The sequence below is a fragment of the Arabidopsis lyrata genome (assembly GCF_000004255.2).
Source record: "Arabidopsis lyrata subsp. lyrata unplaced genomic scaffold ARALYscaffold_8, whole genome shotgun sequence".
Lineage (NCBI taxonomy): Eukaryota > Viridiplantae > Streptophyta > Magnoliopsida > Brassicales > Brassicaceae > Arabidopsis > Arabidopsis lyrata.
Genome location: NW_003302548.1, coordinates 7,086,980 through 7,111,266, shown reverse-complemented (window position 1 = coordinate 7,111,266; position 24,287 = coordinate 7,086,980). Strand labels below are relative to the sequence as shown.

The 24,287-nt window shown below is 39.0% G+C and overlaps 2 long non-coding RNA genes across 4 annotated transcripts; one reads left to right on the top strand and one right to left on the bottom strand.

Moving 5' to 3' along the window:
- Positions 1–786: 786 nt before the first annotated feature.
- Positions 787–1,447, bottom strand: LOC110225859. Its single transcript, XR_002330012.1, has 3 exons — positions 1,373–1,447; positions 1,177–1,276; positions 787–1,088 (listed from the first exon to the last, which is right to left on the bottom strand). It is a non-coding gene; the product is annotated as an uncharacterized LOC110225859 (long non-coding RNA).
- Positions 1,448–13,510: 12,063 nt separating this feature from the next.
- LOC110227474 lies at positions 13,511–14,643 on the top strand. Of its 3 annotated transcripts, XR_002331173.1 has the most exons (4): positions 13,529–13,804; positions 13,932–14,071; positions 14,177–14,313; positions 14,386–14,643. It is a non-coding gene; the product is annotated as an uncharacterized LOC110227474 (long non-coding RNA). The 3 variants fall into 3 exon arrangements; XR_002331171.1 differs by having other exon boundaries at positions 13,511–13,804; positions 13,912–14,313; XR_002331170.1 differs by having other exon boundaries at positions 13,517–13,804; positions 13,932–14,313.
- Positions 14,644–24,287: the final 9,644 nt, after the last annotated feature.

Below are 24,287 nucleotides of genomic sequence, written 5' to 3'. Positions count from 1 at the left end.
TTAGTCGCAGAATGGTGGCAAAAGTACGACTGTTTTGTGACTGTTAGTAAAATGATGGAAAAAAAACACTCTACTTGACTCGAACCGAGAACCTGCTTTCAAGTATGGCAAGTATGTTATCAAATTGGCTGTTTAATTAATCGTTAAATGTTTACCAAAACTAGTAAATAAACATAACAAATTGGCTGTTTAATTCTATTTTTCAAAACACACATCATCAAGCCATTTAATTAAAATATATTACAAAACACACATTAAAATTTAGTCAATTATTTTACAAATGACTTATATTTATAATTATTCTTCATCTTCACCTTCTTCTTCATCTTCATCTTCGGATGTTGATGAATTACAATAAAATTCGTCTTCTCCTTCAGCATCTTCAATATCAAAATCGATAGGTTCATCTTGATGATTTCCGTCAACTAAGCTCTCAACTATAACTTCTTCAATCATGCTCGGAGGTGCCTCATCAACAGATTGTTGCAGTATAACCATATAATTTTCAGTAAACTTCCCTTGAACAACATTCCTTGGATTAACTTTGCAAATTGAAAGCCACGTTTTTCGAGGTCGTTTTGTGTTCGGGTATGAAAGATAACACACTTGATCAGCTTGAGACCCTGTACAAAGCCAAAAATTTGAAATAAAATAAGATCGTCTCTAGCAAATACTTGAAAATAGGATGAAAAATTACCTAAAATAAATGGTTCGTAATTTTGGTATCTCTTTGATTGTAGCACGTCTACAACGCCTCCATCTGAAATACGAATTCTTTTGCCAACCTTTGGGTCAAACCATTGACAGTAGAAAAGTGTGATCTTTAAGTTAACCAGTCCTGGATACTCGAGCTCGATTATCTTTTCCACGGTCCCATAAAAATCTTCTTCGTGAGATGCTTCAGAATAATTTTGTCCTCGAACACATACCCCATAATTCATTGTCTTTCTTGTGCGCCCATGATTCCGCGTGTGAAACATATATCCTCTAGTAAAATACATGGGCCATGACTTGACTTTGTTTTCAGGACCTTCCACTAGTTCATGAACCCATGGAGGAAAATTTTGATGACTTCTCGTTGCTTCCACCTAAAATGAAAATTATATAGATTAGTAAAGATATATATTCCAATCCATGAGTCGATTTAAAGTGAGATCGTTAGTATATACGACGTACGTATTGGCGAATCCATAAATGAAAATCTTCGTCTCTTTTAGAGGTGACCTCATCATCAGAGAGTTCTGGATATTCATCCCGAATTTGCGCGTCCAACATACTGTTTTTCGACATGTAAAAAATATTCTCATTAGTCGATTAATAGAGAGAATGCTCTTAAAACTAATATTATTACTTGGTAAAAATGTACGTATACCTTTCAAACGGTCGAAAATAGTCACAATTACGCAAAACATATGCATGTGCGCATGTATAATCTTGCTCAGTTAACCAGAACTCACTGCTTTTGCCACTTGGACGACCGACTTGTGTGAATATGTCTGGTACCGGGACAAGATATACAGGAACTTCACCTTCATCATACCGACTTGTCCTGCGAACATAAGTATATATATTAATTCATAAAAATATTTGCTTTTATTAAAATAATTGTATTCTCATTATAATATAGTATGAAATACCTTCTTCTAATAGCTGTAGAAATATGCGATGCAAAATAGTGTTCCGAGAAGTATGATATCTCATCATTCATGTACGATTGAACGATTGAACCCGCTGGATATCTTGTTCTCCGCCTTGCCTTTCAAACGTTTAAAAAACCTTTCGAAAGGATACATCCATCTATATTGAACTGGACCGGCAAGCTCTGCTTCGTATGGTAGGTGTATAGGTAGGTGCTCCATAACATCAAAGAAAGAAGGTGAGAATATTTTTTCCAAGTTGCACAAAATCATGACAATATTCTCCTTCAAAAGTTGGATGCGACTTAGCTCCAATGATCGAGTACTTAAATCACGGAAAAATGCTCCAATGCCTACAATACAAATAAAATAAAATTAATAGTCATATTATTTTATATATAGAACAAACATATATTTATAAATTAAATATATTTACCTGATAATGCAAGATGTACGTTTCGCGGCAAGAGTTCTGCAAACACAAACGGAAGCAATCGTTCCATAAATACATGGCAGTCGTGACTTTTCATTCCCGAAAACTTGCCGGCATTGATATCTGCACAACTAGCTAAATCTGCTACATAGCATCTGGAAATCTGACCTCTGATTGACCCATTCAAGGAGATTTTTTTTTGCTTTCGCACTCAATCTCCAAATAGGAAATGGAGATCTCCCTCGATCATCAACATGCAATTCAGGCCGATCACAAAATCTGGAAACATCTATTCTTGACTTCACAGTGTCTTTTGATCTGTCTTTCACATTCATCACAGTGTACATGACGTTATCGAGAATATTTTTCTCAATATGCATCACTTCAAGATTGTGTCGTAGATTTAGATCGGTCCAGTAAGGTAGCTCCCACTGTATGATTTCTTTGTGCCAATTATGCCAATCTCCATACCCATCCACTTTATTTTCATGCCCATTTCCTCCGCAGTCAGATATCTTAGGCGGCTCGGCAGTCTTTATACGCTCATATAAGACTTGTTCACCAGTCACCGATTGAGGTGGATACTCGTTCACTGCATTTTTACCCTTCACAAAGTGCTTTTTGTCCTTCCGTAACGGATGGTTTAGAGGAAGAAATCTTCTGTGGCAATCAAACCAACATGTCTTCCGACCACCTGGCAACCAAAATGATTTTGTATCCTCCATACAAATTGGGCACGATATTCTTCCATGTGTAGTCCATCTCGATAACATGCCATATGCTGGGAAATCGCTAATAGTCCACAAAAGGACGGCTTTAAGTATGAAATTTTGATCACATGACACATCATATGCCTCAACTCCGTTATGCCATAAATCTTTCAACTCCTCGATCAGTGGTTGGAGGAAAACATCAAGACTGGCTCGTGGATGATTTGGTCCCGAATTCAAAATTGTAAGAAACAAATACTCACTGCTCATGCATATATCAGGAGGCAAGTTGTATGGAGTCAAGATCACGGGCCACAACGAATGATTTTTGGACATGCCAAAAGAATTGAAACTGTCAGTACATAATCCAAGATAAACATTTCGTGGTTCTTCTGCAAATGAGGGATGGAATTGCTGGAAATTCTTCCACTCAGCCGTATCTGATGGATGACACATTAATCCCGTTTCCGATTCATGCTCAGCATGCCATCTCATCGAAGCTGCAGTCTTTTGAGATTGATACATTCTCTTCAATCTGGCCCCAATCGGTAAATACCACATCTTACTATATGGTATTCTTGTTCTTCCTTCACTCTCCTTGTATCTTGGTTTTCCGCAGAACTTGCAATTCCCCAACTTCTCATCATCTTTCCTAAACAACATACAATTATCTATACATACATCATATGTATAGTACGACAATCCTAGCTTTCGCATCAAAGTCTCTGTCTCGTAGTAGGAACCGGTCGCCTGATTACCTTCTGGTAAATATTCTGTAAACAATTATGCCCATCCGTCCATGCAAGTTTCTGACAAGTTGTAGTCCACCTTATTGTTCATGAACCGAGCTGCTAACGATAATTGCGATTGACCTTCCCGACATCCATCGTAAAGTGGAGTGTTTGCGGCAGCTAGCATGTCATAAAATCGTTTTGCTTCTTGGGTGGGTTCTTCATGAACATGATCGTTTCCACTTTGATCATGTTCATTATATTCGTTATATGGTACAGAACCATGAAATGCATCATTAACCATCCCAGCATATACATTCTCCCCATCATTAGCCATCCCAGCATATACATTCTCCCCATCAAATCCTATTGGTTCATGCGTACCACTAGTATAATTGGTATTATCAGCATATTCATGATGACTACTAGTTCCCTCCTCAACAACATTATAATCTTCACCATGTTCATACCATACATAATAATTCGCCATAAACCCCCGACTATTTTCCATCTGCTTGGATTGTAGTCGTTTAGGTGTCGCATATCAATTACAAAATAGTCGCTCTTTTTTGCGACCAAATAAATAGTCACAACAAGGAGTCCCAAATTGCAGGTTTTCTTGTAGTGATACTCCAATATGCAATATGCTATGCAAATCGTACTAAGTGATGAAAAGAGTAGGAAAAAGACTATGAATGCAATGAAACAGAGAGGAAACTAAGCTTAATGCATAAGAAATGTATGCTAAAAAGAGGTAAAATACAGAGACATCAACTTCCCCAAACTTAGTTTTTGCTTGCCCTCAAGCAAACAAACAAAACTAAGTTGGAGAAGAGGTTTGAAGGTAGGGACTCAGAACCAAAACATGCATATAAAGTAAGTGAATTCAATGTCCAGGTTGCTAATTCTAGAATGCAAGGTTGACTAATCTCTATATAAAAACTTTAGCCATGTTCTTCACATCTCAACCCAACTTCTGCCTTAATCAATTCAAGCATTCACATCAGCACATTCCCTTTAACATTGATTAAGTGAGAACTGTGGATCATACAATGCAATGGATATGAACTCATTTGGCTTAAGGGTAGAGGTCTAGAGACAAAGATGGTCCCTTAAAGATCTGGTTTAAATCGTAACAAGGATCCCTCAAGAATGATTGAGCCTTAGTAGAATGCTAAAGGTGAGATCCAAGCGATGCATACAAGGATAAGACCCCATCTACCTAGAATGTAATCAATATTAACCCAAATGGAGGTCCTATTTCTAATCCCAGAACATGAACTTAACTCTACCCTTTTGCATTCAAAGTATTTCCAGACTCTACTCGAATCATTCCTTTCTTTCTTTGCTTTCTATCCTAGGAGAAGCTTTTCTTTTTCTTTGATTTATCTAGCGGATTGGGATTTCTTTAACAACTAGGGTTTTCTTTTCTTTCTTCTTATAACACAAGGCTTTTTGCCCTTTCTCTTTAAGCTATTACAAAACCCTTTTCTTTACTTTAACATTCCCAAATCCTTTACCAGACTTTTTCTTACTTTAGCTACTTCTCCTAAGGACTATTTTCCCTTTTCTTTTCTTTCAATGATGAACACAACATTATCTTTCTTTTAAGAACATCTCATACCCAGAATTAAGCACCCACCTAGTCCTATCTAGTCAAGATAGCGTGAACTAGAACTACATGAGATACTATCCTTGTCGGTACAAACCTAACACTTTCTACCAATCTCAATCAAAATAAGACCTTACAGTCACACACAAATGATAAATGGCTTGAAAGAAGGTTAAGGCTTAGGGTAGGGAATAACTGCTCCAAAGATGGGAGTCAGCTACTTATACTAGCAAGAGTGATCAAAAGGTAAAAGAAAGTCCAAGTATTTTAAGGTATCCATGAGTTCATAACACAATTCACATGTTGATAATTGCAAGTCAAAATTAAGGTTCAAATTGATAGGGAATGGCATCAGATCAAAGCGAGATTCGACTAAGAACAAGAAAATCAAGCTTTGAATTCAAAAGATGGTGCGGTCTTACTTCAAGTTCAATCAATTATGCATTAGAAAACTAACAACCTGGGCAGTGAATTTACTTAGTGAATATGCATATTTACAAGGTTATAATCATCATAATCCCCAATGCAAATACATGATGCAACAGTCCTAAGTGATTGCATACTAAACAATCCTACATGACAATGCAAACTACATGAACACTCTTTTTTTGTGAAATGCTTTTCAAAACATTTCAAATTTTTATGGTTTTTCTATGTCTTAGATGCAATGCAGACTATATGATGCAAAATTTGAAATAAGAATAAAACACACAACGTCAAATACTCCCTGAGCCCTCCCCCAAACATAAATTACACAATCTCTGTGTAATAAAAACACACAACGTCAAATACACACAACGTCAAATACTCAGGGCAAACAAAAAAAAAGCAAAATAAAATGTGGTATATACAATGATAAAGTGGAGTTGTTACCTGGATTAGGTGAAGAAAGCAAAGACATAGTCATCCATCCTCTCACTCGTGTAGCTCCATGGGACAGCCTTCGTCATTTGCTGGTCAGAGCTTGGCTCGACTGTTTGATCGAGTGGGGTAGACGGGCTTGCTTCACCGGCGTAGTTTTGCTTCTGTGGCTCTCTTGTACGTCTTTTCTTGTCTCTAGGCTCGAATGAGGTAGCTCTTGGGGGTTCTGTCGGGACATTGCGCCTTGGAGCGAGTCGAGTGGAGCCGCTTCTTCACAGAGAGCTTAACCCAGAAATAGGAGGGTTGGAAGGACCAGTAACTCGAGCATGTAAGTCTGTGACTTGGATCTTCATTTCTTTCAAAGTGCCAGTTAGCTCTTTCACTACATCCACCAGCTTTTTAATCTTCTTGTCTTGCCACTTGTTCCACCTCTGGAGTAGGCTTACGTTTTTGTTGGTCTCCTTTACACTCTTGGCTTGTTTTTGTGCCGAGGGTTCTCCGAAGTGGAACCATTCTGACTCATAAGCTTCTGAATCGTCTTCTTCTTCGCAATTTTGGTCAGGCTAAAGAGTCTCTTCTGGAGGCTGATAGAGGACGTTGGTGGGTGGACATAAATCAACGTTGATGCCCGTTCAGATTGTTGTATGATCTAGGGGTAGTGCCAATCAATAAGTTTTTCCAACTTCGTAAGTCTTTTTATATTGAAAAAAGTCCTTTCAAGCAATTTTACAATGGAAAAGGAAATTTTCTTAAAATTGTAAAATTCTTTGAAACAAAAGTCTATCATGCGTGAATCAAGCGTTTGTATGATTCTTTGTATAGAAAGAAATCATAAACAAAATAAGGGGCTTGTTGGTGGGTGGACATAAATCAACATTGATGCCCGTTCAGATTGTTGTATGATTTATACAAGGGAGAATCATCACGCTTTTTCTCCAACCTTTGCAAGAACAATAAACATATCTCGGGTAGAAGGGTGATGGGTCATTTGTTTAGTCATGGATTTATGCTAGATTATTATGTTTGGTATAAACATGGAGAAGAACTCAATATGGATATAGGACCGAGTTACATTGATAGGACGTATGTAAGTGGGAATCATGAAGTAGGGGGTAATGTAGTAGAAGATCCATATGTAGATATGGTGAATGATACATTTCGTTATAACGTGGGGGTTGATGATAACTATTATGAGGATGTTTGATAATAGACTTTTTTCGATCAATTATCCTAAAGCACTATCGTGTCGTTGTAGTACTATAGGTTTCAATCCAATCAAGTGTGATGCAAACAAATGAGATATGATCAGAAGTCGCTAAGTCAAGCCAAGCAGAATTTGGTTATTTTTCTGACAGTCCTAGTGATTGGTGTAGAAAGTAGTAAAAAGACACAAAAATGACTGATATACTCTATCACAAGGCTCACTGCCAGAAGGAGGATGTGATAGAGTAAAAGGGTCCAAAAACAGATAATTATCAAAACCCAATAGCAAGTAACAGAGAAGGTGAATGAAGCAGGTACGTAAACAAATAAATCAATTGGATAAGAAACTCCTAAGGATGGGGTAATCGAATAGTGTGGACTCCATAATCAATTCCGATGGTTAACAATTCTCAATGAAGCTATCCCTAGACAACAGGTTCAACAACAGATTTATTCACTCCCGTGCAATAAATCCTCAAGCAAAGCTAGCCCAGACTAATTCCCATTAACGGAATCTAACTATGCAGGCAATAAGAACCGACTGTTAAAGTCAACAACCGCCTAAACGACCAATCCCTTGGGATAGAGACGATTATCACTGGAATTAGTAGATCAAGCATTTCATCGAACACCTTCTGGGTGCGGGACTGCTTTGGATCGAATTCTAGTTGATCAGAAAGGAATAATGATATGTCTATATTTTACTTGTTTTGAGCATCCATTTAGCATCACTTTATCATCATTTCGTCATTGTTTCTACCATTCTTCATCATTTGTCATCACTTTGCATGATTAGGATAGTTTTGCATGCATGTTGGATATTTGAGTTGTTTTTAGGTGATTTGGAGCTGTTGGTGAGCAAATTGGAAGAAGTGGACCAGAACCCATCAGTATGCTCGACGACGAGGTCGAGCACCATCATCATGACCTTCCAAATGCACTTGACCACGACCAAGTCGAGCACCAAGTCGAGCACCAAGTAGATCACCAACTTGATCACCAACTCGAGCACCAACTCGAGCACCAAGTCGATCACCAAGTCAATCACCAAGTCGAGTACCCTCTCCTTCACCAACTCGACCTACCACTCGACCTCGTGGTCGAGTATCAGCTCCTTCACCAACTCGACCACGACTCCAGATCACGACTCGAGCACGCAGTCGAGTATCCTCCACCAACTTACTCGACCAAGCACTCGACTGCACGCTTCAAAGGCTTCTCAGATCCCAACTCAACCAGACACTGAGCATAAGGAAGAGAAGAAGATGAAGCGGGACTCGAGTGCATACTCGAACTAGTCACTCGATCGCATCACGACCAGATCAAGAAACCGCAAAGGAGCCAGCTTTGCTCAACCTCTTCACTCGATTGCACGAAGCCGAATGTCTCCGTAAACCGCCTTAATACTTTGTCGTCTTGTGATTTAGGGTTTCCTAGGATTTACTATCAATAGGTTATTTCTCTTAATTTTCAGACTAAGTTTTATTCTGGAGAACAATTAGTGCTTTCTTCATATTTGTAATCCAGATTTCTCTTATTCTATTCAGTATTTGCTTTTGATTTCTTCTACAAAGTTGTTCACCTTGTTAAGATCTTGCTAATATGAAGTTTTTATGCATTTCTGGGTTTGTGTTCTTGGTTATGAATTTTGAGTAGTGATTAGGGTTCTTGAGGATGGGTTAGGGTAGTTTAGAATCCTTGATCTGCTAGGTGGTTGAGTTTGATTGGTAGATCCCTTCTGGATTAGTTGTTCTTAATGCTAATTGCTTTCTGATCAACTGGAATCTGAGCCCAGACATTTCCGCACCCAAAAGGTATTCGATGAAATGTCTGAACCACTAATTCCAGAGATTCGTGGCTCTATACCAAGGTATTGGTTACAGGGAGCGTTTTGGGTTAGACTTGTTGTTTCGTAATGCCTGTTAAGTTAGCTCTCGTCAATGGTGATTGAGTCTGGGACTAGCTTTGCTTGAGGATCTCTGTTGCGGTAGCACTTTGATTTGGTTATTGAACTTGTTGTCTAGGGATAGTTTGTTGAGCATGTTAACCACCTGTTAGATTAAGGAGACTTCAATACTCGATTACCCCATCCTCGGGAATTTCTCTTCCAATTGATTTCTTTGTTTACATCGCTTTTGATTGCTTGATCTCGTTACTTGTTGCTTAGTTTTCGCATTTTTACTTATTTCACTTGAAGTACTCGACCACACCGAGCGGTTTGGAAACGGACTATGCAGTCGAGTACATTTGTTGCAGTTTCTGTTTGGTACTCGACCTGGCACTCGACCACATCCAGTGCTTGGCATCAAGCTGTGTGATCAAAATCCTACAAGTGGAAATCTACAAGTGGAAATCTACCAAGAAATCGACGGGTTGGGCTTCATCACATTCACAGTGCATGGGCAGGACTACATGCTGACAATCCAACGGTTGGAAGGACTGTTTGCATTCCCCAATGGAACGGGAACCAAACAGAGGTTTGATAGAAGCGAGTTGAAGAATCTATGGCTCACCATTGGCAGCACCTCAGCGCTTAACTCTTCGAGATCAAAGAGTAATTAAATACGCAGCCCCGTCATCAGGTACTTCCAACGCTTAGTAGCTCATGTTCTTTACTCCAGAGAAGCTACAGGGACGGTCACCAACACTGATATGGAGATGATCTCCATGGCTCTCAAAGGCACTCTCCATCGGGCCAAGAACAATCAGATTCTGCACGGCGATACCAATGACACACCTCTTGTTATTCTCTTGTTGCTCCACCTGTGTGGTTACAAGCAATGGGCTGTCTCCAATAATAACAAGAGAGCACGAGGTTCTCTCTGCATAGGAGGTGTGGTGACACCAATTCTGATTGCATGTGGAGTCCCCATCGTCTCCAAGGGACATGAAGCAAAGTGGATGGATATTTACCACCTACATCGCATTGAATTCCTGGAGCGTGCGATGGTTGGCGACATGTATAGATACCGCTTTGAGCATCCCACAACCAAGAGAGCCAACATCCTTCTCCCCCGCCCTGAGCTCACACGCATCATAGAGGGAGACAACATAGACTTTGAGCCTTCAGTCGACGACCTGTATGTCGAGAGGGCTCAGCCAATGCATGAGGATGTCCCTGCAGAAGAAGAAGCTACAAATGATGAGATTGTTGACATGGAGGAAGACTGGGAAGAGCCATATGATACCAGTATGTATCATTTCAGTGAGCATGTGGCTCCAGCAAGAGAGAGTAAGAGCTTGAGTGAAGCTCACAGAAACAAGAGCCTGTTGCAGAAGTGGTGCAAAAAGCAGGACAGGTTCATCACCAAATGTATAAAGGGTATGAAGTCTCTGAAAGCCATAGTTAGCTGCTCCTCTTCCAGCACAGCAGTGCAACAGGGACAGCCTCCTCAGGACATGCCTTCACAAAGATACAATGAGCCTGAGCCGAGTCAGTACAGGCCTGAGCCTAGTGAGCATGATGTCTCACACATCACTGCGAGGCATTCATCACATGAGCCTCGGGATCACAAGAGAAGGAAGAAAGCTATGCTCGCTCGCTCCAGTAGGAAATCACGCCTTCTCAACGCTAGAAGGTCACTCGACCGCGGTGCTGGCCGCAATAGGAGAAGAGAGGTCGAGTACCAACAAGAAGAGGGCGCTGAGCAACAACAGGATGACTCTTCTAGAGCTTGGCACGAGTCACAGGCAGGGATTGACGATCACCTGCGCTCTTACTTCAACTGAGGTAAGCACTACCATTCACCATTGTCAAATACCATCTTCTGTTTATTTTGTTTCTGCGTTGTTTTTGTCCTGAGTACTCTCTTCCAAGTTTGATCACACAGAGGACTGTGTGATTCGAGTTTGGGGGAGGGCTCAGGAAGTATCTGATGTGTTTGCTTTGTTCTTGTTTTCAAATTTTTCTTGCATTGTACATATTGTCTGCATTCATCTATGTTATTGAAAAAACCCTAAAAATTTGAAAAATTTCTGAAAATGATTTCACAAAAATAGAGTGTTCATGTAGTTGCATTTTCATTTTAAGATTGAGTCTAGAAAGTTTCATATAGGATTGCTGCATTTGCATAGGGGATGATGATGAGATAACCTTGTAAGCATGCTCATTTACTGAATGAATTCAATGCCCTCGTTATTAGTTGTTTAATGCATGTGATAGAACTTGAATTAAGACTGCACCATATTTGGAATTCACAACTTGACTCTCTTGTTTTAATTGAAGCACGCTTGATGTGATTCTTTTCCCTATCTATTAGAACCTGAACTTGACTTGTAATTATCATGTCTTTGCATTGTTGTTGAACTTGTGGCTACCAATACACATACTTGGATTTTCTTTCACCTTCTACCACTCTTGCTAATCCAAGTAGCTGATTCCCATCATTGGAACAGTTTCCCCCACCCTGAACCTAACCTTTCTTTCAAGCCCTGAATAAATTTGTGTGTGTGTGAGGCCTATTTCCGGATTGAGCTTGGTAGAAAGTGTTAGGTATGAACCGACAAGAATGGTATCCCATGTAGTTCTAGTCCACGCTTTTTGGGCTAGATAGGACTAGGTGGGAGTTTTACTTTGGGTTTTGGAATGTGTTTGGAAAGAAAATGAGAAAGAAAGACAAGTGTTATTGTTCTTAGGAGATGGAAGTGAAACAGAAAAGAATATCTTGTTAGTCTAGTAAAGGATTTGGGAAGCTTGAAAATAAAAGAAGTTAGGCTCTGAGCAAAGTAAAAAGAAAGGCAAAAGTCTAGAGTTGTCTTAAGTCATGAGATGAAAAGAAGAGCCTTAGTTGTTAAAGAAAGTCCCAATCCGCTAGAAACTCTAAAAGAAAACCTCTCCTTAGAACAAAACCAAAAAGAAAGAATGGGTTGATCCAAAAGTTTATTGAAACATGCCTTGAGTGCAAAGGGTAGAATTAGGATCATTTTTGGGGTTTAGAGACAGGACCATCTATGGAGTTTGATATACTTATGGTTATTTGGGTAGATGGGGTCTGTTCTTGTATGCGTAGGTTGGTTCTAACCTTTGGCATTCTACTAAAAGCTCTGTCCATTCATGAGAGTTCCCTGTTACTGTGAAAAAGTCTGAAACCATTTGCAAAGGAACCATCTTTGTTTCTCAGCCTTGTCCTTTAAACCAAATGAGTTCTTCAACAATGTTTTGCTTGATTCATGGTTTGAGCTTAATCAATGTTAAAGGGAATTGATGATCTGAAGGTGTGTGTAGATTGGAACAAATGTTAGGTTGTCTTGTGATGAATATGGCTAAAGTTTTTAAGTAGAGTTTGGTCTCTAAGCATTCCACAATTAGTAACTTGGACATTGAGTTCATTTGCTTTGTCTGCATGCTTTGGTTCTGAGTCCCCGCTTTCCAACCTCTCCTCCAGCTTGTTCTTAATTGTTTGCTTGAGGGCAAGCAAAGACTAAGTTTGGGGGAGTTGATATGTCTATATTTTACTTGTTTTGAGCATCCATTTAGCATCACTTTATCATCATTTCGTCATTGTTTCATACCATTCTTCATCATTTGTCATCACTTTGCATGATTAGGATAGTTTTGCATGCATGTTGCATATTTGAGTTGTTTTCAGGTGATTTGGAGCTGTTGGTGAGCAAATTGGAAGAAGTGGACCAGAACCCATCAGTATGCTCGACCACGAGGTCGAGCACCATCATCATGACCTTCCAAATGCACTCGACCACGACCAAGTCGAGCACCAAGTCGAGCACCAAGTCGATCACCAACTCGATCACCAACTCGAGCACCAACTCGAGCACCAAGTCGATCACCAAGTCGATCACCAAGTCGAGTAGAGGTGTCAAACGGGCCGGCCCGCTAGGACCGCGGACAAAAATAATATGTCCAGGCCCGCCCCGCTAAGCCCAACGGGTTAGCGGGCCGGCCCGCGGGCTTAGTTTTAAATAATTTAAAAATAATTAAAAAAATAAAATTAATTTTTAAAATTTAAAATTAACAATTTTTCAATAAAAAATACTTTAGAATTGATTTTTTTTTGTAAATCTTATAATTTTATACATTAAATTTCGTTATATGTTCATATATTTCACATATATATTTTTAGAATTATGTAAAAATATTTATTTACACTACAGGAAATGAGGATATTGATAGCAGTACATAATAGCGTTTTTGATAGTTCTGCTATAGTTGAGTTTCAGAAAAAATTTCATAGCGTTTCTGAAAAAGCAAACGCTATAGTAGGATGACCGCGAAAATATTTCGTAATGGCGCCTAGCTTTTAGTTCTACGATAGCATAGAGACAATAAAAACGTTATCGTAGGGATAACCGGGAAAATGGAAATTTTATTGTCTCCAAAAATTTTCTAAGTAACAAAATAATAATGATAAAAAAATAATGAAAAGAAAGAATTAGAAGAGACATAGATTGATTAGGTTAAATTACTCGTGAAACACTTTCTCTACTCTCTTCTTTTTATTTCTTCTTCTCCGACTTGAGTTTTCCGGCGATGTGAGACGAGAAGCCGACAATTGTGATGGCCGATCATGAAAGAGATAGAGAGCTTTTGATTCCGGTCTCCTAACGCTTCATCTCTTCTTCTTCTCGCCGCCTTCGACTTCAAACCTCGAAACCCCAGAGTAAGTCTTCTCTTCTCTCTTCTCTTCTTCTCTTCTTCGTCTCCTTACTAAACTAATTCTTCTCGTTTCTTCGTCTTTACCTATTCTTCTTCTCCCTTCTTTCTTAGATCTGATTTTTTTTCTTTAGATCTGGTCGTTGCTAAATCTCCAAAACGAAAATAATTGAGAAAGACGTGGTGAGAGATGTTTTTGATTCTCGAATCTCCTCTGTCCGTTTCGTCTCTGTTGTTGTTTCCGAGATCTGTCGCCATCTTCACATCTTTGCTAGTGAATCTCACTCTATTCTGAATTCTTCTTAGTGTTTGAGATTTCAATTTAGATATTTCAACTATATGTCATAATTTATTTTTCTGCATTTGTTATTCTTATCAGATCCTTATGGTGTGGGATTAAGGTTTTCGGATTTGGTACAATCTTCATCCTCTCATGTATTTAGAAGCGAAGCCGAGAAGCACCTCAAACCAGAAGTTGTTGTCGTTGTTTCCAAGAAGATTTTCTCTAAAAAATAGGTTAGGATCTGAATCTTAATTATGAATTGAAATTTTTGGGTTGGTTCTTAATACCTATGTTCTTTGCTTCAGGAATTTGCTCAAATTCTAAAGAAGAATGAAGATTTTTGGAGACAAAGGAACTGGAAGAGAAATTCTAAGAGCTATTGACTACAACTTAAGCGATGAAGACGAATAGAGTCTAAAGAGGGTTTGGGAGAGAAGAGAAGGGTCTGGGTACATTAACGTAATCAGTATCTTGTCTTCTTAAACTGTAATTTGACAACTTAATTGAATTGTATATATTATTATCGTTAGAGAATTGTTTTTGTTAATTATTATTATCACAAATTATTGATTATTTTTTTCCTTTATAGAGTAAAATCGGAGTTTTAGGAATTCAAAATCAAAATTTATAGCAAACCAAAAAAATGCTACAATATAAGTATCAATTATGACGTAAAATAAAATAAATAATAACATAAATGCAATGCTATTGTAAACAATACAATTGCATATATTAAAACGCTATATTAAAAAAATACTACAATAGCATAACGTAAAACCGCTATGAAAGGTCTTTGACTTATTGTCGCGGTCGATGATATAGCGTTTCTAAATACGCTACGCTTGCGATAAATAGCGTTTTTTGGACGTTATCAATGCTTGATTTTCCTGTCGTGTTATTTATATTAATTATTTATTTTTATTAAATATTTGTAGTCCGCGGGCCGGCCCGCAAATCCGCGGATAAAACCCGCAAAAACCCGCAATCTCCCTGGGCTTGTCCGCGAGGCCCGCTATTTTATGGGCATGAAAAATGATGTCCAAGCCCGCCCCGCTGTGGGCTACTTGGACAAAGCCCGCGGGCTATCGGCCCGCTTGACACCTCTAAAGTCGAGTATCCTCTCCTTCACCAACTCGACCTACCACTCGACCTCGTGGTCGAGTACCAGCTCCTTCACCAACTCGACCACGACTCCAGATCACGACTCGAGCACGCAGTCGAGTATCCTCCACCAACTTACTCGACCAAGCACTCGACTGCACGCTTCAGAGGCTTCTCAGATCCCAACTCAACCAGACACTGAGCATAAGGAAGAGAAGAAGATGAAGCGGGACTCGAGTGCATACTCGACCTAGTCACTCGATCGCATCACGACCAGATCAAGAAGCCGCAAAAGAGCCAGCTTTGCTCGACCTCATCACTCGATTGCACGAAGCCGAATGTCTCCGTAAACCGCCTTAATACTTTGTCGTCTTGTGATTTAGGGTTTCCTAGGATTTACTATAAATAGGTTGTTTCAGACTAAGTTTTATTCTGGAGAACAATTAGTGCTTTCTTCATATTTGTAATCCAGATTTCTCTTAATCTATTGAGTATTTGCTTTTGATTTCTTCTACAAAGTTGTTCATCTTGTTGAGATCTTGCTAATATGAAGTTTTTATGCATTTCTGGGTTTGTGTTCTTGGTTATGAATTTTGAGTAGTGATTAGGGTTCTTGAGGATGGGTTAGGGTAGTTTAGAATCCTTGATCTGCTAGGTGGTTGACTTTGATTGGTAGATCCCTTCTGGATTAGTTGTTCTTAATGTTGATTGCTTTCTGATCAACTGGAATCTGAGCCCAGACATTTCCGCACCCAAAAGGTGTTCGATGAAATGTCTGAACCACTAATTCCAGAGATTCGTGGCTCTGTACCAAGGTATTGGTTACAGGGAGCGTTTTGGCTTAGACTTGTTGTTTCGTAATGCCTGTTAAGTTAGCTCTCGTCAATGGTGATTGAGTATGGGACTAGCTTTGCTTGAGGATCTCTGTTGCGGTAGCACTTTGATTTGGTTATTGAACTTGTTGTCTAGGGATAGTTTGTTGAGCATGTTAACCACCTGTTATATTAAGGAGACTTCACTACTCGATTACCCCATCCTCGGGAATTTCTCTTCCAATTGATTTCTTTGTTTACATCGCTTTTGATTGCTTGATCTCGTTACTTGTTGCTTAGTTTTCGCATTTTTACTTATTTCACTTGAAGTACTCGACCACACCGAGCGGTTTGGAAACGGACTATGCAGTCGAGTACATTTGTTGCAGTTTCTGTTTGGTACTCGACCTGGCACTCGACCACATCCAGTGCTTGGCATCAAGCTGTGTGATCGAGTGTGTTATCTGTTTCTGTTAGAATTACTGTTTTCGGTATGATCACTGGAACTGTTAACAACATTATAACCTATTATTGCTTGGCTTGACTCTGTGAAATCTGATTGCATCTTTATTGCTAGCATCACACCCATTTGGATTGACACCTTAAATACCGCAATGACATGATAGTACTTTAAGGATAATTGATCTTAGTTAAAATCCTACTATCAAATAAGCAGTAAACACAACTAATCCAGAAGGGATTCAATATAACTACACTTAACCATCAGAATCGACTAAGGGTCTCACATCTACTCTATCCCATCTTCAGAAATCCTAGTCACTACTCAGACAACATGCTCAAAGACATAGAAATGATTGATGATTGCATAACTTCAAAGATTAAAGGAATATCAAACAGAAATGAACAAGGGAATGAAAGCAAAATCTTAAATACTTAGAAGAAATCGAAAATACAAAGTTTCAAGCAAAAGCGGCTACTGAATTCAGAAAAACGATACTAGGTTACGAGTCTAAAACATGAATGACTCAGGGGAAACCCTTAGAGACTTATTTATACAAAAACGACAAAGATAAGTAAGTGGGCTTCGAGTCTGCTTAACAGGCCCATGGAACGTGGAGATCGAGTATATGGGCTCAAAGTGGGCTTCATGGTCGAGCGTGAATCGAAGCCGCGATCAAGTGGTTCCTTCTCTCCTCTTCTCTTTCCTATGCTCAGGTTGTCTGGTTTAGTGCGGATTGATCAGAGGGTCAAGGTGGTGATCGAGTAGAATGGTTGATGGCATGATCTGGACTGCTTCTTCTCTCCTATGATCGAGTATAAGGGTAGTCTGTCAGGATGGACTGCCTTCTCTTCCTTGTGATCGAGTATAAGGGTAGTCTGTCAGGATGGACTGCCCTGTGATCGAGTATAAGGGTAGACTGGATGGCCTGCTGAGCTGACTGCTTCCCTCTTTGCTAGTGGTGATCGAGTAGAACAGTCTTGATGGTCTGCTGAGCTGACTGCTTCCCTCTCTGCTACTGGTGATCGAGTAGAATAGTCCAAAGGTGATTTTCAGCTCTGTTTTTCCTCTTTCTGAACACCAATAGCCCTGAAGCACCTGAAACAACTCTAGAATGCAAAATGCATGCAAGATTAATGCTAGACACACTTAAATATGCAAAATGTGCAAAATGATGATGAATGCTATGAAAGATGAATGAAACTAAACTCAAAATAGTGATAAATGGATGTGTAAAACATGTAAATTATAGACATATCAACTCCCCCAAACTTAGTCTTTGCTGGCCTTCAAGCAAACAAGTAAATATAAGATGAAGGAGAGGTTTGAAGGTGGGGATTCAGAACCAAAGCATCAGATAAAACAGATAAAATCAAGGTCCAAGTTGGTAGTTCTAGGATGCGATATGATCGATCTCTACTCAAAAACGTTATCCATGCCTTGTTATAATTCAATCCTACTCTTATACTCGATCTACACATGCTTTCAAATCGACCAATCCCTTCAACATTCATTAATTTCAGAACGTGAATCAAGCAATGCACCATCAATGAACTCATTTGGCTTAAGGTGAAGGTTAGGAGACAAAGACAGTCCCTTTTAGGTGGTTCAAGTTTAGTAACAGGGGACTCTCAAAAGAAATGGACTGAGCTTTAGGAGAATGCTAAAGGTAAGACCCAACCTATGCATACAAGAATAGTATCTCATCTACCCAATAACATAAACCGTGTATACACCAGCAGATGGTACTACCCTCAAGTACAGAAGTTGATCCTAGTTCTACCCTTTGCACTCAAGATATTTTTTTTTTCCAGTCATTCTTTTCTTGGATCAAGCAACTCTTTCTTTTCTCTGAGTCTGTTCTAAAGAGAAGTTTTCTTTTACTTTAATGGGTCTAGTGGATTTGGTTTTCTTTGACAACTAAGGCTCTTGTTATCTTCTTATGATAAAGACTTCTCTAGACTTTTGTTTTCTTTTATTACAGAGCCTATCTATTCGACTATTTAATTCCCCAAAATCCATTACTAGACTAACTTGTTTTTCAACTTCCTTCTCCTAAAAGCATCAACCTTTTCCTTCTTTTACTCATATACTCGATCCCCACCCAAAAATAGACTCCCACCTAGTCCTATCTAGTCCAGAAAACATGGACTAGAACTACATGAGACACTACTCTTGTCGGTTCAAACCTAACACTTTCTACCAAGCTCAATCCTGAAACAGGCCTCACAATCACACAAGAGATATAACAGGGCTTAAAAGAAAGGTTTGGTTAAGGTCTAGGGAAACTGCTCCTATGGTGGAAGCAGCTACTTGGGTTAGCAAGGATGGTGAAAAGTTGAAAGAAAACCCAAGTATGTATATGGTATCCATGAGTTCAAATTTGATGCTAAGACATGATAATTGTAAATCAGATTCAGGTTCAAATTGATAGGGAATGATATCAAATCATGACAGTGTGATCGAGTAGAGCATTCAAGACATGGTGCAGTTTTACTTCAATTTCATTGACTACGCATCAGACAACTAGAAACGAGGGCATTGAGTCTATCTATTGAACCAACATGCTTACAAGGCTATCTCATCATAATCCCCTATGCATATGCAACAATCCTATATGAAAATATACTAGACTCGATCCTAAATGTGATGCAACTAAATGAACACTCTGTTTTTGTGGAATACATTTTCAGAAATTTTTCAAATTTTTATGGTTTTTTCTGTGCCTTAAATGAATGCAGACTCAAGAGTATATACAATGCAAAAATTTGAAAACAAGACTCAAAGAAAACATGTTAAATACGTCTTGAATCCTCCCCCAAACTTAAACTACACAGTCCCTTGTGTAGTAAAAATCTAAAGGAGATTTCAAGAGAGACACTACAAAACAAAAACAGAAAATGGTATTTACAATGATGGTTGGGTGTGGTACCTCAGTTGAAGGTCTTGGAGATGTAGTCGTCCATCTCCTCTCTGGTGTATTCCCATGGAATGTTGGGACCTTGTTGTTGCTCTTCCTCCTCTGGTGCAGGGTACTCGATCACAGGGTCCTTGGTAGAGTAACATTTTGAATTTTTACTCTATCTCCAGATTGTTTCTCCATTCCTGAGAACCACAAACACAACCAAAACAAATCAAAAATAACAAGAAAGGAAAAATTTATGTACAGAGAGAGTCATAGGACTTCCTCCCAAGTGAGCTTGTTTTAAGTCTCTAGCTTGACTCCTCACACTTATTACGCAGAGAAAGTGTGACAGAGAAAGTGTAAAAAGTCTTCTTCTTCACTGAGCTTATCATCATACTCAGCAGTTGAGTACTCAATTCCTCTTTCCTCAAAGTAGGCTGCTTCCTCTTCTGGTAGATAGTCTTTCTCTACTGACCATTCCGGAGTAAGCATCCTTCTTGAAGCAATGTGAATGTTGTGCTGAGGTTGAACTTCCCTTTGAAATCGACTCAGTGTGTCTCTAAGCTCCTTGACAGTGTAGGCCAGCTTCTGTATGGTTCTCTCTTGGAGATCAGAATTTCTTTTGAGTTCTAGCCAATCGGGTGCTAAGAGTGGACTCAATTTAGTAATTGAACTTGAAAGCTTAGTTTGAGCTAGGGTTGGTTCCTTTACTCTTGTAGTCTTAAATGCTTCTCCTGAGACCGCTCTCTGGATCTCAAAAGTCTTTCCCTCAATTGTCGATCTTCTCGGAGTGTTATTGATGTCAAACTGCAGCTTGATATGCCTCCCAAGGTTGAGATCAATTCTCCCATTTCTGATATCTATCATCGCTCCTACTGAAGCTAAGAAAGTTCTTCCTAGAATTAGAGGATCCTTAGATTCCTCATCCATCTCTAGCACCACAAAGTCGGTAGGTACTTCTACTTCGTTGATCATTACAGGCAGATCCTCTAACAGGCCAAAAGGTCTTCTTGAACTCCTGTCACCAAGAATCAAGGTCAGGACACAGGATCGAATTCCAGTTGATCAGAAAGAAATAAGCAGTAAACACAACTAATCCAGAAGGGATTCAATAAAACTACACTTAACCATCAGAATCGACTAACGGTCTCACATCTACTCTATCCCATCCTCAGAAATCCTAGTCACTACTCAGACAACATGCTCAAAGACATAGAAACGATTGATGATTGTATAACTTCAAAGATTAAAGGAATATAAAACAGAAATGAACAAGGGAATGAAAGCAAAATCTTAAATACTTAGAAGAAATCGAAAATACAAAGTTTCAAGCAAAAGCGGCTACTGAATTCAGAAAAACGATACTAGGTTACGAGTCTAAAAACGTGAATGACTCAGGGGAAACCCTTAGAGACTTATTTATACAAAAACGACAAAGATAAGTAAGTGGGTTTCGAGTCCGCTTAACAGGCCCATGGAACGTGGAGATCGAGTATATGGGCTCAAAGTGGGCTTCATGGTCGAGCGTGAATCGAAGCCGCGATCAAGTGGTTCCTTCTCTCCTCTTCTCTTTCCTATGCTCAGGTTGTCTGGTTGAGTGCGGATTGATCAGAGGGTCAAGGTGGTGATCGAGTAGAATGGTTGATGGCATGATCTGGACTGCTTCTTCTCTCCTGTGATCGAGTATAAGGGTAGTCTGTCAGGATGGACTGCCTTCTCTTCCCTGTGATCGAGTATAAGGGTAGTCTGTCAGGATGGACTGCCCTGTGATCGAGTATAAGGGTAGACTGGATGGCCTGCTGAGCTGACTGCTTCCCTCTCTGCTAGTGGTGATCGAGTAGAACAGTCCTGATGGTCTGCTGAGCTGACTGCTTCCCTCTCTGCTACTGGTGATCGAGTAGAATGGTCCCAATGTGATTTTCAGCTCTGTTTTTCCTCTTTCTGAACACCAATAGCCCTGAAGCACCTGAAACAACTCTAGAATGCAAAATGCATGCAAGACTAATGCTAGACACACTTAAACATGCGAAATGTGCAAAATGATGATGAATGCTATATGAAAGATGAATGAAACTAGACTCAAAATGGTCATAAATGGATGTGTAAAACATGCAAATTATAGACATATCAATGTTAGTTATCAGAATGTGGAAGAACCGGTACTAAACCATTCGAAGAAATTCTACGACTTGTTTGAAGGTGCAAAAAATCCATTATATGATGGTTGTCGTGAAGGCCAGTCGCAGTTATCGTTAGCTGCTCGAGTCATGCAAAACAAAGCGGATCATAATATGAGTGAAAAATGTGTGGATTCGGTTTGCCAAATGTTGACAGATTTTTTACCAGAAGGAAACCAGGCAACCGGTTCGCATTACCATACCGAGAAATTGATGCGCAATTTAGGTCTTCCTTATAATACAATTGATGTTTGTATGAACAATTGTATGCTTTTCTGGAAAGAAAATGAAAAAGAAGATCAATGTCGGTTTTGTGGTGCACAAAGATGGAAGCCTAAGGATGACCGTCGAAGAACCAAAGTACCATATAGTCGTATGTGGTATCTACCTATTGGTGACCGATTGAAGAGAATGTATCAAAGCCACAATTTTTACAAGCATTGAGGTTCATAAACACTACAAAAACACATCAAAAATAACAAGAAATAAAGCAATATTTACAAGAAAAATTTACTCAGATGTTATAGAAAAGTATGATTATTATTAGAATATCATAAATCTTTTAAAAATTACTCATATGTTTTGAGCATTTGTTTAATTATAGTTAACACCCTTCATTAGTTTTTTTTTTAGTTAATAATTTTTAATTTGTTTTTAATTAAAAATAATAAATAAAAATTTGATTATCCATGTCATTAATCCACATCACCAATTTCACGCTCCTCAAACTTATTTTATTTCTCCTCTTATCTTTTTTTGTCTCCAAATCCAAGAAAAGCTTTTAGATCAAATAATCTGCAACTAACTTGGGTACAACATTGACAGAGATCTTCAAATTCCAGGAATGCGCTGGATCTTCCTAGACCTCACAGCCACAACACTTGCCATTGGGTCCCAAATCAAAAGCTTCGTCAGATCTACTCGCAACCTCGCTCACGAAAAAAGTCATCAAAACTCAAAACCCAAATCAAAGGGATCTATGGAATTCTACATGATTCGTTACACGTTTGAGTTGAAATTAAGAATAGCTACTCTTTTACTTTGATTTTACATGTCTCTCGTTTAATCTTCCTCTCAATCGATCTATTTGGAGATATTTCTACTTCTATCTATGTTTTGATTCATACGGTTTAGTCTTCCTCCTTTGTATCCCTCAAACATATTTTTACGTTTCTTAATTTGATTGTTATTATTTGACCAATAAATTTCATATTGTCTTCTCCATAAAAATGTTGCTTTCCGATCTGTATTATAAATCAGCCGTAACATATAATATACACAACCTTTCGTCTTCGCTGAATGATAACTCAGTCTTGACATGTAATTTACCAAACCTTTCGTCTTCCCTGAAGCATATAACTCAGCCGTAACACATAATTTACACCCATCTTTCGTCTTCCTTGGAGAATATAACTTAGCCGTGACATGTAAATTTACCGAACCTTTCGTCTTCCCTTAAACATATAACTCAGCCGTAATGTAATTTTACCAAACCTTTCGTCTTCCCTGGAACATATAACTCAGCCGTGACATGTAAATTGACCAAACCTTTCGTCTTTCTTTAAGCATGTAACTCAGCCGTAATGTAATTTTACCAAACCTTTCGTCTTCCCTGGAACATATAACTCAGGCGTGACATGTAAATTGACCGAATCTTTCGTCTTCCCTTAAGCATATAACTCAGCCGTGACATGTAAATTTGCCGCGAAACAATAAGAGACGCAACATTTCGTCTTAACTTTATCATCGACCACCAACTTCACAAGTTTTTCGTGCGCTGTTTCCGCATCTATCTGCAGAACTCTACACCCTCTTTCATCGTTGTTAAATACGTATTTGTGTTTCTATACCCAATTACCGGAAACAACAATTACCGGAAACAACAATTACCGGAACCGGATCAACCATATCGGGAGAAGGATTAAAGAAATTGAAGAAGAATGAGGAAGACGATGAGGAATTGGAAGTTCCGGTGATGTGAAAAACTCAGGTGAAGAAGACGAGTTGAAAAAATTTGGCCCTATTTTTTTGTCCTTTGATGATGATGACATGGAATGATGACATGTAATGTTGCATCCACGTCATTTTTTAATTGATGAAGTGGCAACTAAGCCACCAAACGAAAATGTAAATCAGCCTAATTAAACCAGCCATCAAACAAAACTTTAACTCAGTCGCAACATGAATACTATTACAGTAATTAAAAAACGAAAAAACGGCAGCCAAATTCAGCCGTTTAATGTCGTAACTCAACCAAAAATCTTTAACTCAGGCGTAACGTTTAATAAGTCAGCCGTCATTGCATGGTATTCTAGTAATTAATCTTTCGCAACTAAGTCAGCCGTAATAAGGCCAAATTTTCCGTTAATCCAGCTCATTACGGCTGATTTATGACACTCGAACATAAATCAGCTGTAAGTCATCCCGTAACTAAGCCGTCTTTGATAACTCAGCCAGCCGGAGAAAGTTAAGTCAGCCGTGTCGAGCAATAACTCAGCCAAAAATTTGACAAATCAACCATCGGGTGAAAACTCAGCTGTAACTTAGGCTGGGTTATGCTCGAAAGTCAGCCATTTTCTCATAACTCAGACAGATTTTAGTAAGTCAACCGTTTGCTCATAACTAAGCCATTTTTCTTAAATCAGCCGCAACATACCGTAACTCAGCCGTCACTGCCTCTGTATCGCTTTACGGCTGAGTTCATTAATACACGTTGTTGGAGTCGGATCCCACACATTTTTGGTAGGATCCA